Raw genomic sequence first — 18,299 nt, forward strand, 5'->3', positions numbered from 1 at the left:
TAGTCCCAGTGACAAGCTCTAACAGGGATTGGGAAAGAGGAGGTGAGGTCATTTGGTCACTCTATGCGACTGCCGATGAGAGAAGCCGTCAGCAGCCTGAAATGAAGCCGGGCAGGTGCACCGTGCCGACACAGAGCAAAGGTAACTGGAAATGTGTGAGGCCTGCAATATCACACATGTAGCAAAAATGACCCCAAGTGTCTGCATGTATGCTGACTGCAGGAACTAATCCTAACACCATTTAGGAAAGAAAAATCCCAAATGAGATATCTTTAATAATTCAGCCCTTAATATCTGCCAAGAAAAAATTATCTGGGCTATGATATCATTCATTTTATAGCTCTATACTCTTACTTTATGTCTCATTTGTGTCCATTTTTATTTCTACTAAGGATTTCAGAAGCAGCATCAAAGTTGACAAAGTTTATACTTCAATGAAACACAACTGCGAACTTCATTAAGTCTCCTGAGCTATGAAAGAGCAACCTCTGAGCAATAAAAGGATCCTCTGCTTTTTATGGAGTATTTGACATTCCTAATAAAATTCTTCCAAGACCAAATTATCTGGGCTATGATATCATCATTGTAATGGTCCTATACTCTCCATGTATGTCTCCTTTTTTTTCCCCAGGGATTTTAGAAGCAAGATCTGATACAAAGTTGATGCTTCAGTGAAACACAACTGAGAACTCCATAATGTCTGCGGCAGTATAAAAGAGCAACTTCTGAGCAATCAAATGTTCCTCTACAAGTGCATTGGATGAAGTATTTAAGAAGACTGGACTGACAGCATATTTGTTATTTCAGGACCTCATTTTAGACACTTGATCCAAGGGGTATTACAGAGCCAAAGATGAAGCAGTGCAGCGTTTGCAGGGTCTTTGTAGCATCAGTGAGTAGACTACATGGCTCCATCCACTCTCATCCACCCTAATCCTCTCACATTCTCTACCTATAAATTCACTAAGGATAGATCCCTGCACAGAGAACAGTGTGATCTACAATTGTGCAGAGCTGCCTAATACACAGGCAGTTGCGTCATGAAATTCTCTTAGTTGGAGTCAAGGGGATTAAAACAGCAGTGCATGAGGTAGTTAGTGTTATTGAAGCAGGACGGATCAAGTTTGGTGGGGAGATGAAGGCTAAAATGAAGATTGTGCTGTGTGGTAAGGACAGATAATCAAGGGTTTTGGGCCTGTCAGCTGTATAAGCAAAGTGTATAAACACTGGCAACTTGTATGTGCATGTGCGCTGTGGACCACAAGTTGATGTTCACCTGCTCGCTGAAATCCTCAACAGAATTAACGTTCTTTTGGCAGACATTTTGAAGGCATTCTGCAGACGTTTTAACTGGCCCAGAACAGCACACACCTCACCATTAAAAGAGCACTGAACAATCTCTTGCCAAGCCAGACTAATTTGAGCATGATTGCGGCATTAACTGCACATTCCTTCTGATACACGCATCATGTTGGTGGACCAATAATCTGAATAAATGGAATGCTTGATGAATTGAAAGGGAACAGCTTGACACCTAGGATGTTGCTTTGCTTCATTAAAGGATTAGATCACCCAAAAATTATAATTCTGTCATCATTTACTCAACCACATGTCCTTCCAAATCCATTTGACTTTCCATGGAACACAAAAGGTAAATTGTTGAAGGATAGTTTGGCCACTTTTTTTCCATAAAACAAAAGTGAATGAGGACTTAAGGCGGGCATACACGGTGTGATTGTCAGCTGTCGTATGAGCTCCCGACCGATTTTTTCCAGTCGGAAGAGATCGCGTGGAAATCGTGGGTGCTCACCTGTTTGCAGCTCGCATCATGTGAGAGGAATTATGAGCGGAGCCGAGTGGCTTACGAGCAGCTCACGACCTCCCGATAATTTTTTTAAATGTTTAAAAAATTTGTACCGATTTGCCGATCTACCTGAAGCTGACCAATCAAGAGAAGGTGTTACAACTCACACGATTCATGAAAACTGAGTGTTCATGAAGCTTTTACACATTTGGAGAACATGGTAGTGTTACTGTGTTTTCCCAATATTCACGACCACATAACTGGGATCTACAGAAATGCCATGTTGTTCTCTGCTCTTCAGACAAATCATTTGCTATACGGGTTGCGCTAGAAAACAATACTATTCACTCTGACGGACAAAGTTTTCAAATTTCCATCATGGTCTATTTTTATTCGTCATACTTGCATCCGTTTCAGTTCTAGGGTGACATTTAGGGGGATATAGCATCTGTTATAATTGTATTTGCACACAATAGTGGATATGTGATAGAAGATTTTTTAACTCTCCAAGTGCATGTCTAGTGAAACAAAGGACTTCTAGGTTGAAAGTTCAACCTGCCAGTCAACCGATGCACTAAAACAAGATTTTTTAACTTTGCTGTGTGCGGCTTTAAAGCCCATTCACATGGACAAGAAGACCTCATGGATCTTTTTCAGAATGTCTGCTATCAACATTCTAGCGGTGACACAGATGAGATGGATATAGCCTACATCTAAACCTGAATAATACAGGTTAGTATTATTAGTAATTAGTAGTAATAATACAGAATAATACTCCACTAAAATAACTCAGAATTCTGCACTAAACGTCATGTTTGCGCTTAAATCCAAGTATAACCAACAGAAACGGTGCGTGAATTTTCCACACTTTCTTTTTAATCTTGTACATTTTGTGCACTTTAGTATCATGCAGTAACTGGCAGAAACCAGGGGTGTAAAGTAATGAATTACAAATACTCACATTACTGTAAGTAGTTTTTCCCAGGATTTGTACTTTTTAAGTAGATTTAAAATTGTATACTTTTACTTGAGTACATTTTAAGTGGTGTAACTGTACTTTTAATGCGCTATTTTCCCACTGTCTGTGTTCCCTATTTCCCTGTCCTGATTTTATTTTTATCTATCAACATGATTGGCTAGGGAGAGTCTCGTGACTCCAGTCAAATCAAATCACATGTAAAAAACTTGAAGGGCAGCTGTTGATATGGCACCAACTGTAATGGATGTGGAGGATGCCTCAAACACATTTCAACACCTGAATATCATGGCCGCACCTGAAAGGGCTTTTTGCAGTGAAAAAGGCCAATTGCTTGACTGTTTCATGTGAGTTTGACTTGCTCAAGCCAGATATCAGCATTAATCCTGTAAATTTCATATTTCTGCTTAGTGGATTCTGTGTGTCTATAATGTAGCCTGTAAATTAGCTATCTATCACTGAGATTATTGGGTTGATGTGAGAGATTAAGGCAATGTTATCTATAGGGCTGGGCGATAAAACAATCTTGATGTTTATCTGAAAAAAAAAAAAAAGAAGAATAAATCTCCTCGATATCGATGATAAACTTTTGAGTAATTTTCTATACTTAGACTATGTTCTACTTCTAGACCAGGGGTGTTCATTTAATCGGTCGTGATAGCAAGACAACCACTGGTTGGTTGATCTAGATAAAATATAGAAGATTGACTTTTTATTTTCTGACGTCTGTAGCTGCGTGCTGTTTGATTGACAGGCGGCTAATGTTTGTATGCTTTACATGCACGTGTTCCGAGAGCGCTAATGCTAGGTATGCACCTAAACGGTCATATACACTTTATAATTCTGCCAATGCCTGTCTTGGTGAGACATTAACGTAAACGCGGTCGGTTTGGTCTAAAGTGAATGTAAACAGTGGGACAAAAAGCTGTCAGGTGTATTCTGTTGATTCATGTCTTTTATTTTGAAATTCTAGTTCCTGTTTCATGTCATGTGTTCCTGTTTCCCTAGTCATGTGATTTCTGTTTTCCCTCCATGTTCATGTGTCATGTTTTCATTGGTTTATTGTTTAATTATCTTGTTATCAGTTCTGTTTGTTCATTGGTTTATGTTCTCCCATGTCTTGTATTTAAGCCCTCATGTTTGCATTGTCTAGGGGTCTAGTATTGAATGTGATTGAATGTGATGGTATGTGTTTGTCAAGTCAAGTCAAGTCAAGTCAAGTCAAGTCAAGTCAAGTCAAGTCAAGTCAAGTCAAGTCAAGTCCATGTTTTGTTTTGTAGTCAGGGTTATTGGAGTTCATGTTCTGTAAATAAACTGCACTTGGGTTCTTCATCTTCACGTCCTCGTCATCATCATCATTGTCAACAGTTCCAGCATACGTTACAGAATACTCGACCACCCATGGACCCAGCAGTTTTACTTCTGCGCTTACGTCAGGGGAATCGTCCTCTGGAGGACTATGTTGAGGACTTCTGCGGTCTAGCCAGCCAGGTAGACTTCAATGAGGTTGCCCTCAAGGGTTGTTTTAGATTTGGACTAAATTAGTCCATTTCTTTTTTGATGCCTGGCGATCGCAGTTCCCTCAGCCTGGCTCAATATATCGACCTCGCCCTTCGATTCATCGGTTCCCCGTTCACTGTGGGGGAGGCGGATCCCGAGCCAGAGTCCCACGACATGGCCGCCGCCGAGCCAGAGTCCCACGACATGGCCGCCGCCGAGCCAGAGTCCCACGACATGGCCGCCGCCGAGCCAGAGTCCCACGACATGGCCGCCGCCGAGCCAGAGTCCCACGTCATGGCCGCCGCCGAGCGAGCCAGAGTACCACGTCACGGCGACGCCTCGGCCTGCTCCATGCCAAGTCACAGCGACGCCTCGGCCTGCTCCATGCCACGTCACAACTACCCCTCGGCCTGCTCCATGCCACGTCACAGCGACGCCTCGGCCTGCTCCATGCCACCCCACAGCGACGCCTCGGCCTGCTCCATGCCCCGTCACAGCGACGCCTCGGCCTGCTCCATGCCCCGTCACAGCGACGCCTCGGCCTGCTCCATGCCCCGTCACAGCGACGCCTCGGCCTGCTCCATGCCCCGTCACAGCGACGCCTCGGCCTGCTCCATGCCCCGTCACAGCGACGCCTCAGCCTGCTCCATGCCACGTCACAGCGACGCTTCAGCCTTCTCCATGCCATGTTACAGCCACACCTGAGCAGTGGGACCTGGAAATGGTTCCCACCCTTATACCCACCTTTAGTTCTTCTGAGCAGGCAAGGGGAACTTTCGGCCCTCCGATCCCGCCTGGACCCTCTGAGCCCTGGACTTCGCTTTGGCCTGTCGGTCCCTCGACATTGCCTCAGCTTGGCGTTGCCTCGGCTCCACTATGGTCCTTCAGTCTGTCGGCTGTGCCGGGGTCTCTCGTCCCTCTGGCTCCTCCTTGGTCTGTCGGTCACCTGGCTCCGCTTTGGCTCTCCGAGCCTCTAGCATCGCCTTGGTCCTCCCTGCCATCGGCTCCACCCTGGCCCTTCGAGTCTTCAGCTACTCTCCGGGCACCACGTTCCAAGGCTCCGCCCCTCGAGCCTCTCACGGCTCCACCTTCCATGGCTCCGCCCCTCGAGCCTCTCATGGCTTCACCTCCCACAGACTTTGCCCTGGTCCCATGCCCCTCGCCCTTTCTTGCCATGCCACGCCCCACGCCTCAAGACACCCCCCCCACTCCCTACAGAACTTTGAATTATGTCATGTATTACATGTTTTGTTTATGTGTTGGGGTGTCAGGAGCCACCCCTTAGTGGGGGGGATATGTCAGGTGTATTCTGTTGATTCATGTCTTTTATTTTGAAATTCTAGTTCCTGTTTCATGTCATGTGTTCCTGTTTCCCTAGTCATGTGATTTCTGTTTTCCCTCCATGTTCATGTGTCATGTTTTCATTGGTTTATTGTTTAATTATCTTGTTATCAGTTCTGTTTGTTCATTGGTTTATGTTCTCCCATGTCTTGTATTTAAGCCCTCATGTTTGCATTGTCTAGGGGTCTAGTATTGAATGTGATTGAATGTGATGGTATGTGTTTGTCTGTGTTTGTCAAGTCAAGTCAAGTCAAGTCCATGTTTTGTTTTGTAGTCAGGGTTATTGGAGTTCACGTTCTGTAAATAAACTGCACTTGGGTTCTTCATCTTCACGTCCTCGTCATCGTCATCATTGTCAGCAGTTCCAGCATACGTTACAAAAGCGTATTTGCATCAAAATGTTGGACGAAGTGTACATGTAACCGAATAGAGCACTGTCTAGTAGACTATGTCATATAAAGGCTATTAATCAAACAACAATAACAAGGAAACGAGAAAACCACTTACTACCTTTGGCTAAATAACTTGAGTAGCTTTAAAAATATTAATGTAATAGAATAAAACAGTGACATTTTTAATAATAATATTTTTAAATAATATTGTTAGTTTTTTTTATTTTATTTTTTTATAATACTGACCCCTGATGTAGAGATTGTATTAATTTGTATAATAAATTACTAAGAAAGTAGAGATGATAAAATAATTTATAATTATGCTTAGACTTTATCAAGTTTTTGCTAATGCCTGATAGAAAAGTATCAGCCTTTGTAGAGCAATACTTCAGGCAGAATATTCCATCAGTCACAAACTTCAGAAAATTGTGCATCATGCATTAGAATGAGAACACATCTATTACTGGGCTTAAAAGATACAAGAACTAAATCAATGTGGAACATTGTATCTCAAAAGGAGGACAGTGTGGCCCCCCATGTGCTACTTAAAGAAATAGTTCACTCAAAAATGAAAATTCTCTCATCATTTACTCACCCTCATGCCATCCCAGATGTGCATGACTCTCTTTCTTCAGAACACAAATTAAGATTTTCAGAAGAATATTTCAGCTCTGTAGGTCCATACAATACAAGTGAATGGATGCCAAAATTTTGACACTCCAAAAAGCACATAAAGGCAGCACAAAAGTAATCCATATGACTTCAGTGGTTAAATCCATGATGTCAGAAGTGATATGATAGGTGTGGGTGAGAAAAAGATCAATATTTAAGTAAATTTTTGCTAGAAATTCTTCTCCCTGCCCAGTAGATGGCGATATTCATGAAGAATGTGAATCACCAAAAACAACAGAAGAAGAAAGTGTAAGTGGAGACTGACTGAGCAGGGAGGAGAATTTATAGTAAAAATGGACTGAAATATTGATCTGTTTCTCACCCAACCTATCATATCTCTTCTGAAGACATGGATTTAACCACTGGAGTCAAATGTATTAGGCTACTTTATGCTGACTTATGTGATTTTTGGAGCTTCAAAATTTTGGCACCCATTCACTTGCATTGTATGGACCAAAAGAGCTGAGATATTCTTCTAAAAATCTTAATTTGTGTTCTGCTGAAGAAAGTCATACACATCCGGGATGGCATAAGTGTGACTAAATGATGAGAGAATTTTAATTTTTGTGTGAATTATTCCTTTAAAGCCCAATGTGGCCCCTGTACCAAACAACTGCTCTACCGCCTCTATTGTGTGGGACATGATGCTTTTTTAGTGTTTTTTTTTTTTTTTTTTTTTTTTGCATTCCTTGCATTGTTTTGAACATGTTTTATGCGCAACAATAACTTTCTCAGTCGGCATTAAGGAAAATTTAGACCCCACACATAAACTGATTTTAATGTAATTGTTTCATACATTATGATACTGAAAATAACTTTCATCTTTTCATTTCTGTAATCATGTCACCCTTTTATTTTTTAAATCAGATTCATGTAGTGTTTACAGTATCATAGATAAGTGATGTATTTTAAAAGTTGTCAATCACAAACACCTATAAAATACCTATTTTTTTAATTCTATAATTCATTTTTTAATTCATAGCTTTCGCAACTCAGTACTCAATACTCACTACTCATGAGTACTTTTAAATGAGCGACTCTTTTACTCTTACTTCAGTAGTTTTTAGTACATGTACTTTTACTCTACTCAAATAAAATTTTTTAAGAAGTAACAGTACTTTTACTTGAGTATTATTTTTCAGTACTCTTTCCACCCCTGGCAAAAACACACTGATGTTATGATTGATCTATGCAGCCATAAAATCACACAACTTCCCTTCGAAATCTCAATCTGTCAAATGTTGGACAACATTTGTATCCTTTTTTCAGCTAATGCCAGTCTTCTATTTTATTTCTAAATCGCAAGCTACGAGGACTTAAAGCAATGTCCTCATCTGGCTTTATGTCTTAAAATGATAAATAGCATGAAAATTAATGCGATTGCTCCGGAATTTGCCAGGTCATAAAGTGTCATTTACGATTGCCAGGGATGGGAGGGTTACTTCTGAAATATATTCCACTACAGATTACAGAATACATGCTGTAAAATTTAATTTGTAACGTATTCTGTTAGATTACTCAATGTTAGTAACGTATTCTAAATACTTTCTATTACTTCTTCAGCACTGGTAGATTTTTTCACTTGTTTTGACTATAAAAACTCTGACAGTACAGTAAGACAAAATACACATGTTAAAAATACATTCTCTGAAAAACATAAATATCTTATGCAGTGTTGTTTCTAAAACAAGATAAATAAAATTGACCTTGTTTTAATGATTTTTAGATATTTTTACAGGAAAACAATAAAAAAATTATTATCAAGAATGCGATTTTTGCCCTAATATCAAAGGTCTTACTACAAAAAAAGAAATTATGATCCAATGTGAATTTTCTTGATAAAAAAATATGATCGTGCCTGGTAATGTGCGCATGTTAAATGGCTAGAAATAACATTTTAGCTTAGCGTAAAGCTGACAATTTACACAAGGTTTATTTCTATTTCTTCTGCTCCAAACTTACTTCAAACTTACTTCTCTGTCTGCTCGTATGAATGTAACACATCATAAGAAAGTGTTTCACCGCTGTTCAAATGCACTTTGGATCACATACTTTACATATAATTTATAAATGTTTTCCATCTGAAAGGACTAAATATTAAATGAAACAAATGATAATAAAATGCAAAGTAATGTCTTCATAATCAAAATACTTTTTGAATGTAACTGTATTCTAAATACCAATTATTTAAATTGTAAATGTAGTAGAATACAGTTACTTATATTTTGTATTTTAAGTACGTAATCCCGTTACATGTATTCCATTACTCCCCAACCCTGACGATTGCACCTGTATGATTTTCAGATAAACTGACTCGTAACGTGTGCAGGGGCTCATGACCTCCCGAGTGTCAGAACTTGGAACACTCCTAAATGACAACAAAAAAGCACTGTAAAGAGTAATTAAAGTGGTCCACACAACTTGTGTTCTATATTCCAAGTCTTCTAAAGTCATATAATAGATTTGTGTGAGAAACCAACCAAAATTTAAGTTGTTCATTACTGATAAACTTTCTTTCCAGTGAGCTGTTAACCTCTGCAACTGGGTTGAGTCAGTAAGTTGAACCTGAAAAATTCAATTTGAGATTGAAACATTCAAAACTAGTTCAACTGATTCATTGAAAATATCCCACTTATATACATGACTAATTCACATTTTGGACATCACTACGTCTCTTATGAACTCTCACACCAAGTAGAGTTAGAGCGGATGAGTATTTGTTTTAACTCTAAATCATGCTACCGTTCTGCAGCGTGACGCGCATGTGATGTAATCCCATTGGCATTTGAAACGCGAGAAGTGACGCACGATGTCTCAAATGAGTGGAGAACGTGAGATTACGTCTGTATCATGGCAATGTGAATACGTCACACAAGAGACTGTTTGGATTCCACCCTCTTGTGAAGCCTAATGGAAGTGATGGTTTATAGTTAAAATGTACTTAAATATTTATCTTTTTTTGCACCAAAAGTGATTGTATTGTTTTAGAAGACATTAATTTACCAGCTGGTGTTGTATGGATGACGTTTATGCTGACTATCTGTGATTTTTGGAGCTTCAGAAGATAAATTTCCATTTATTTGCATTTTAAGGACCTACTGAGCTAAGATATGTTTCTATTTTTCTTCAACTGTTTTCTGGTGAAGAAAGAAAGTTATACAGACCTGGGATATCATGAGGGTGATTAAATAATTAGATAATTTTTATTTTTGGGTTAACTATCCCTTTAAATTTCAGTTTTCTCTTCACACAAATCTATTATATTACTTCAGAAAGTTGTATGGACCAGTTTAATGATGCTTCAATGGTGCTTTTTGTCATTTTGGAGCTTGATAGTCCCAGTCCTCATTCAATTTCATTATATGAAAAAAAGAGGCCAAGTTATTCTTCAAAAATTCACTTTTTGTGTTCCACGGAATGAAAAAAAAAAAAAAACGTTTTTCCAAAATGGATTTGTAATGAGGGTAAATAACAGTGTTCTTTTTTAGGTGAACTATTACTTTAAGCATGACCACTGAAGCACATGTACCAAATCAAAGTGTGAAAGCTCTTTGAAATTTATCTAATCTGAGAAAACAGACTGAGCAAAGCCTACAACATATGCAGACTAGAGTGGGATTTGCAGGCTGCTGAATTCCTGTGGTGAGACAGCTGCTCGGTACAGTGGATTCGAACCCACACAGCTCTACAGCTTTAATCATGCCAGTTCCAACACTTCATTCAGTCGCTTTGTTGCTGAGCAAACCCTGAGCCAACCTGGGTCATTCTGAGTTAGGGGATCGGGGGTCTATAAAGGAACTGCCGATTTATATTAATCAGCATGATGCTGTTAGATTCTTTCATTTTGATTAAGGTTTCCCCTTCCTCCTGACAGGTGGTCTGTCTGTCCAAGGCTGCCCCTATTGTCCCACAGTAATCACTCTCTGCCCTGGACATGGCCGGAAAAAATGAGGAATGGTCACCCCGGTGTGTGAAAGTCTGCAGTTTTTCTGCCAGCCTGTTACAAGAAGGCCACTACGGGTGTTGTGTTTCAGGCGCCCTTGACCTCTCTCGCGTTTGTTTGTTTGCACTTAACCACTCCTTATTGCAGGGACTTTATGATGCCACACACAACTTTTTACAGGCTCTTAATGAGATGGAGTGAGAAAGAGCAGGGACATCTGGCAACACAGCTGACATCCACTTTTATTTAAAAATCAGTTAATGAATCAGACACTCTACAAGTAAAGGGATTCGTCAGTAAGTCAAAACTTATCAACCACATTAACAGACCGTTTTTACCTTTTTTTTCCTGTTCTGATAAACTTGCTCACCAATCATTTTTGACATTTAAATTCTTCGCTAGATTCATTTCTGACAAATCTGAGAGTACAGACTTATATGCAGAGAGCTACTGAAGCTTTTAAAGGAATAGTTGATCCCAAAATAGAATGTTTCTACTATTCTACTACAGTTCTACAACATGAACATTTTTGCCAACTGACTTTTACGTGCTGAATTCCACGTTTCATCAGTTTTCTGGTGAAATTAACACTAAAGGCGCTGCAACAACTGTGTGTTTTTTATTCACTTTCACACAAATCAGGACTATAACAGCTGATTATGACTTTATAAAGACTTTTTTTTTTTTGCATTATTACTCACACACTACTTTGAAATGATATCAAAACACTATAATTATAATACATCAATTAAAAGACTATACATTTTAATACTTGTATTACAGACTCACCTACATTTACACACTTATTCCAATGTGATTAAATTCTGTGGTAGCTCACCTGATGGAGTGTTGGATTTTGGACTCTGAAGTACGTGGTCCGAGACCAGCCAAGCATGCATGCTTATACGTGAGACGAGACTGTCATAGAAGCAACACGACATGATGTGGTTGCTTATGACAATATGCTTTTCATTTCTCATTTTGTTTTTGGACACTATCAGTTAGGTTTAGGCATTGGTTAAGGGTAAGGATGTCTGTTTTGTGTCTATCTCTCATTTGATTTTAGATTCTTGGTTAGGTTTATTTAGGGAGGTATGTTTTTCTCAATAAAACCTCCATCTAATATTCACCTTAGAATGCCACACGCAGGACATTTCACTGGGAAACGGCAGCCTAACATGTAAAAAGGCATGCAATTTCTTTTTGCAAAAATGTTTTCACTGTCACGTAATGTTCATCTTCTCTCTCTTATGTATGACTCTAGAAGACTAGAAGAATATGACACACAATTTGCATTGACTACGATACTTTTTGTACATTTTTAATCTTTAAAGTGAGGCACTATCAACTGCTACTGTATTGAAAAGACGGATCGAAATATTCATTAAAATTCCTCATTTTGTGTTCCACAGAAGAAAGTCATAGAGGTTTGTAATGACATAAGGGTGAGTACATTGTGAAAAAATTTCATTTTTGGATACTATTCCTTGAAACTTTTGCACAGGCAAGCACCACATTTTCAGAAAATGTAAAAATCTATGTGGATTGTTATAATCAATATACTAAGTTATGTATGAGGTTCTGTTCATGTTGATATGCCAGAAGTTATGGCACCCATGTGCAGACAGTGCATATAGGCACATGTGAACATATTGTACATGCAAAGCCAGCGTTGTGATGTTCTTCAGTCAAAAGTTTTACATTTTCCACTTTTTCAGCCTTATATTCAAACTGCAAAATTACTCTCTTTGGTGCTGTTAAGCAAACGTTTTTGACTCACAATTTAGCACCTAGAATATTCACAAGACACTAAACACAGAACTGCTTGTAGGAAAAAAAAAACGTTGCCCCTAATCTGGAGAATTAAAGGGAAAGTTCCCCCAAAAATGTCACCGTTAACTTTTTGATTACTTTTTTATTGTGAAAAAAAAAAAAAGATGAAATGAAAGACTGAGGCTAACATTCCAAACATCTCTTGCATTCCATGGAGGAAAACAACATGAGAATGAGTCAATGATGACAAAATTAGCAAAATTACTTTTGGGTGCACTATCTCTTTAATAAAGCCAATGAAAGAAAAATGCATTCTTTCTTTCTTTCTTTTTTTTTCTTTTTTAGCAATTTACTTCTAAATGTTAAAGAAACGTATCATACTGCTGAAAAATATGGAACGCTTTATTCCAAAAATAAAAAAATCCCTTTCCATTTGTTGTTTGCAATGGAAACCAGCTTAATGAGTAACACATATGGAATAGTAATTTCCCCTTTTTGAATCTGTCATGGCAGCACTACCTTTAATACCACATTATTGAATTCAATTCTTTTTATGTCCCTAAAATGAGTCCCTGCCTAACAAAGGAAGCTGCACTGGACACACTTGTTCCTGTGCAGCCAGAATGAATCATGCTAATTAGGTTATGTTGCATTGCCATCCACACTCCATCGCCAAATTATATATCGACATTAGTCAATGTATTTTTAAAAAACCATGTAACTAATTGTGGCCTGAAGCACTTTGCTTGAAAGTCTATAAAGCTAAAAATCAGTGACAGATCATATTAGTTCAGATCTAGCCCTTTAACTAAATACAAGGTGGGAGTTTATGAAGAATTTATTTTGTTGGGCATTGATATATACATGAAAGATTTAACTCACCAGTAAATGAAAACTGTCATCCTGTCATCCTGTACTCACCCTTATGTGTCCCAAACCTGTTTGACTTTCTTTCTTCTGTAGAACACAAAAGCCTGTCACATTTAACATTCATTGTATAGAAAAAAGATGCAATTCAAATGGTGACTGGTGACCTTTTGTGTTCTAAGAAAGATGTAAAGTGGGTTAGTAACTACATTAGGGTGAGTAAATAATGACAGAAGTTTTTGGATGAACTATCCCTTTAAACTATTGTAATAAGTGAAAGTTTTTTCAAGCATTGAAGGGGCCATAAGATGCCTGTTTTATATAAGCCAGAACTTTTGGCCATTAAGTAGCTTTGTATTCAAAATTTGAAAGTAAAATAAAAGTGCTCCAACTTGTTAAAACTCAGTGGCGCTAATTATGCACTCCATATATTCAATGAACATTCTCAAAACCCATCATATAAAAAATATACAGAAGACCTATAAAACAGTGTGATTCAAGGAATGCGGTTTTATTGTCAAAACCTATTGAATAATTAAGACCAAAATTGGTGGAAACTAATGGGCACAAGGCTGGCCTCGCTTGCACCGAATGGCTCTTTGACGTAACAGGGCATTGATCAAACTTGACAGCAGAAGGAAACACATGTGTACCGTGTGTCGGGTGCAAGAGGCCCTGTAAAAAGACTGTTGGGGTGGAGAATGGCAAATTTCAGCTGTTTATGGCGAGTGATAATAGCCCCTCTATAAAACAAACCCTGTGCTAATTATGCTAGTGGTCGCACAACACCACCTCTAATTATTAGTAAATTTAGTGAGTTACTGATGCTACTGCAATTGAGTTACACTTTCTGGGTCCAGTATACATAGTATACATAGATCCTAAAGGAAATCTAGATGTTTACAAAATTGCCTTAAAATTGTATTAGGGAGCAAAGCAAAACAAATTTTGGTCTCTATAAACATCAGTTAACATTATCGAAAAAATTGTTTGGCTTCTTATATTCATTGTATGTTGCATATAGCGGCTCATATTGGCATATTGAGATGTCACATAGAAACTAGATTTAATGTTTTAGGTAAATTTTGCACAGTGATTCTGGAGGCGAAAGCGACACAGGCAGATGTTAAGCTAGTGTGAAACACGCAAAAACTACTTGTCTCTTTTTATGCTGCAATTAATACTCTGGGAAAGTGAAGTTATAAAGAAACTCACCCCTAAAATGATTTCCTCATCCATTGTGAATATTCAGTGTACGGAGCACTGCCTGAGCAACCTGCTATTTTGGTCAATGCTTCTAATTTGTGTCAAAGTCAAGCAAACTTGAACTCCACACAAAATGTCAATTTCTTCACCACCGAAAGTCCAACAGGCAAAAATCTTGATTGCTCGCATTCCAATCGAGATTCCCAATCCCATTGACTGTATTTTGCAATTCAAAGGTAAATGCGACCGAGCCTTTAGGCTTTGGTTTTGTGAAAATTAAATGTTGCGCCACTTTGCCATTTTCATTACACTGAGCATGCATCCCGTTTTCCTGGCAGTTACATTTTCTTAAATTTATTCAAAGTATAAAGTTTACAAGAACTTAAAACAGATAGCACACCTTAGGCTGAAAATATCATGTACATTCTTTGAGTATTTGAGAGTCTTCATGTTATGCGGTTCGGGCTGAATTATGCCCACAATTATTGTAGAAGTGGAATTCTTAGAGTTATGGATTTAGAGCAAAACCTAACCAAGAATATCAGTACAGTGCTGTCTTGCAATACTGTATGTATTTAAATACAGTGTGCAGTGAGCTGTGTCTACAAAGTGCTAAATCCAGAAAGATCTTCTGGATTCAGAACAGAGGAAATCTCAGCACCAGAAGGTCACCAGAGAGAAAACAGTTCTGATGATATGACTAACACCATAATCTGGAAGATGGGAGTGCTCTTTAAGATTGACCCGAAGATTAGCAATTACCATTATAGATGATTCATGTTTCTCACATTTTTAAACTTACTGGAATTTTGTAATGGCCAACAGGTGGCAAAGAAAGAATATGAGGGAAAATGACAGTGAGTGAGAAATATTTCTCTCTTTGAGAAGACTATCCTCCAAGTTCCCTTTTAAGAAGGTAACCTCAACGCTGCATCAGAAGCTGATGCTATGGGAGAACCCGTCAGCATCAGCCATTATGTCAATTTGACTGACTGGTAAAGCTTAGCACTTTGCCTATGCTGATGTCATTGTGAGCATATAAGCAGAAACCAGTGTCATGATTTTCTGACTGAAGGGAAGAGCTATCTCTCGTCCAATGACAGTGAAAAATCAGTAGCTGAGACAGTGTCTTGTTCCCTCCTTTCAGTGAACCAAGGTTACATAGTAACCTTTCAAAAAGGTAACTTCAATGCTGTGTTAGAGCTGTATACCATAACGGCATATAGGGCTGGGTATTGATACAGATTTCTCGATTCAATTCTGATTCACAAGCTCTCGATTCGATTTCGATTTGATTCGATATTGATTCATATGGGTATTTTTCAGTTATAATGTCCCCTTTGCTTACATATGAAATAAATTATTTTTTTATTTTTTTATTCACTCTAATCCCTTTTGTCAGCGTGTTTCTGGCCTGATTGTACAGGATTTTATCCGCACTTCTGTAAGCATCCTCTTTGGCCTGAAGAAGCTGCCTGTGTTTTGCTGTAAACCATGGTTTGTCATTGCTTTATGTTAAATAAGTCCTATTAGGGATGCACATATTCTCACAGAAACTGATATATGATGGCACAGTATCTGTGAGCTCATCCAGATTGGTGTCTACAGCATCAAAAACACTCCAATCAGTGCATTCAAAGCAGGCTTGTAGTTCCAGATCTGCTTAATTGGTCCAACGTTTTACAGTCTTTACTACAGGTTTAGCTGATTTAAGTTTCTGCCTGTAGGTCGGAAAAAGATGAACCAGACAGTGATCAGAGAGTCCCAGAACTGCTCTAGGGACAGAGCGATATGCATCCTTTAATGTTGTGTAGCAGTGATCCAGTATATTTCTGTCTCTGGTGGGACTTGTAATGTGCTGCTGTATTTTGGCAGTTCACAGGTGAGGTTGGCTTTGTTAAAATCACAGAGAATAATAATAAGTTAGTCCGGGTATTGTTGTTCTGTGTCTGTGATCTGATCAGCCAGCTGTTGCAACGCTGCGTTCATGCACGCTTGTGGAGGAATATAAACCCTCACCAGAAAAAAACGAGGAAAACTCCCGTGGCGAGTAGAACGGCTTACAGTTAATAAACAGCGCTTCCAAATTAGGACAGCACGTCTTCTTTAACGATGTTACATCTGTACACCAACTTTCATTGATGTAAAAGCATGTTCCACCACCTCTCGTTTTCCCCGTTAACTCTGCAATGTGATCTGCTCTGAACAGCTGAAATCCCGGTAGATGTAATGTGCTGACTGTGATGGTTTCACTCAGCCAGGTTTCTGTAAAGCACAAGGCAGCAGAGTTTGAAAAGTCCTTGTTTATATAGGTGAGGGGGTGTAGTTTGTCCGTTTTGTTATGAAGAGAGTGGAGATTTGTTAAATGAATACTCGGCAGCACTGTTAGAAAGCCGCTCTGATGGAGCTTGACCAGTGCGCCGGCTCGCTTCCCTTGTTTGCATCTCATAGCATGTTGAACAACACAGCTGCACATCCAACTAAAATGTCCAGCAAAATGTCTGAAAAGATTGTCTGGTATGTGCTGCTAAATGTTTAGTAGTTCGTCCCTTGTAAAACTGATTGGAAAAAAATTACTAAACACAGGACAAACAAACAGAAACAACAAAAGAATTGGAGGGTTCCACACCGAGGCTGCCATCTGCGGCGCCATCTTGAGTCGAACACTCAAGATGTCATTACAATGTCATTACAACTGCATGACATGTTGTAATAATGAATGCCCAACTCAGACATAGGAGCTACCCAAATGCACTTTAAGCTGTGCAATTGCCATTTAGGTGAAGGGGAACTCATCGTTGCTGACAGGTGTCAATATATAGACCATTGTTGTTTAGAAGTCGAATAAGATACAAGAAAACATAAACCTGTATTACTTACTATCCTTTAAATAAACATTCTAGAATTTGACCTTGCTTTGTGTTGATTTGGAATTGTTCAAAGACTGAGATGGGCAATTCAGTTTGAAGTCCGTTGAACTCTGAACAGAGAAGCCATCCCGGGATTACACCCATCTCTCTTTCTATCCCTCCCATTTAAAAAAACAAACAAACAAAAAAAAAAACAACTCTCAAATTTACAGTGTTAACCAGAGTTTCATGTTTCCTGTTTAATGGTCAACATCATTATAGCATTACCAACAATATGCTTCAGACCATCACCTACAGCCTTATAAAAGCTGTTCCTTATTTGGTCAAATGATCTCTTTTTCCATCCCTGATCCTGACAAGTGCTCTTGGATCTCAGAACACTCCAGATAAAAGCCGGACTGACCATTAAGACTTATTTATATTTTCTAGCAACAATAAAGTAATCATCCTCCAACTCTTTAATCTACTTGATTTTAATGCCGGCTGTTCGGAGCAAAAGATTTATGAGCGCTGCAAGGTGTTTCATGAGAATGGAAAAACACAGCCTTAACAGCGACCTGGCAAGTTGCTCGTCAAAACCCCTAACTTAAGTACTCTTTTCACTTTTACTGTGCACCTAAAACCCCAACAGTAATATTAGTCCATCCCTCCATTGCTCCTCTCCTCACAGATGCCCTCTATCCCTGCCAAACTCACTTGTTTGGAGTTGGAAAAGGCAAGCCTGTAAATATACTGTCATTTGTTACAACTACAACAACACATGAGTTTTTATACAGCAATGGATTAAGAAAGCTGATACATCTGTCTATGTCGTGGAGTCTCCCCATGTGCTGCCCTGTTATTCTGAACTTTAAAACACACCATTCCCTATCACACTATGCCTATGGACAGCTTTGTTGATATATAGGATTGGAAAAGCTTCACCCTGCTGAAAAGTCTAGCATTACTGGTCACC

This window comes from Myxocyprinus asiaticus, chromosome 15, assembly GCF_019703515.2.
Source record: "Myxocyprinus asiaticus isolate MX2 ecotype Aquarium Trade chromosome 15, UBuf_Myxa_2, whole genome shotgun sequence".
NCBI lineage: Eukaryota > Metazoa > Chordata > Actinopteri > Cypriniformes > Catostomidae > Myxocyprinus > Myxocyprinus asiaticus.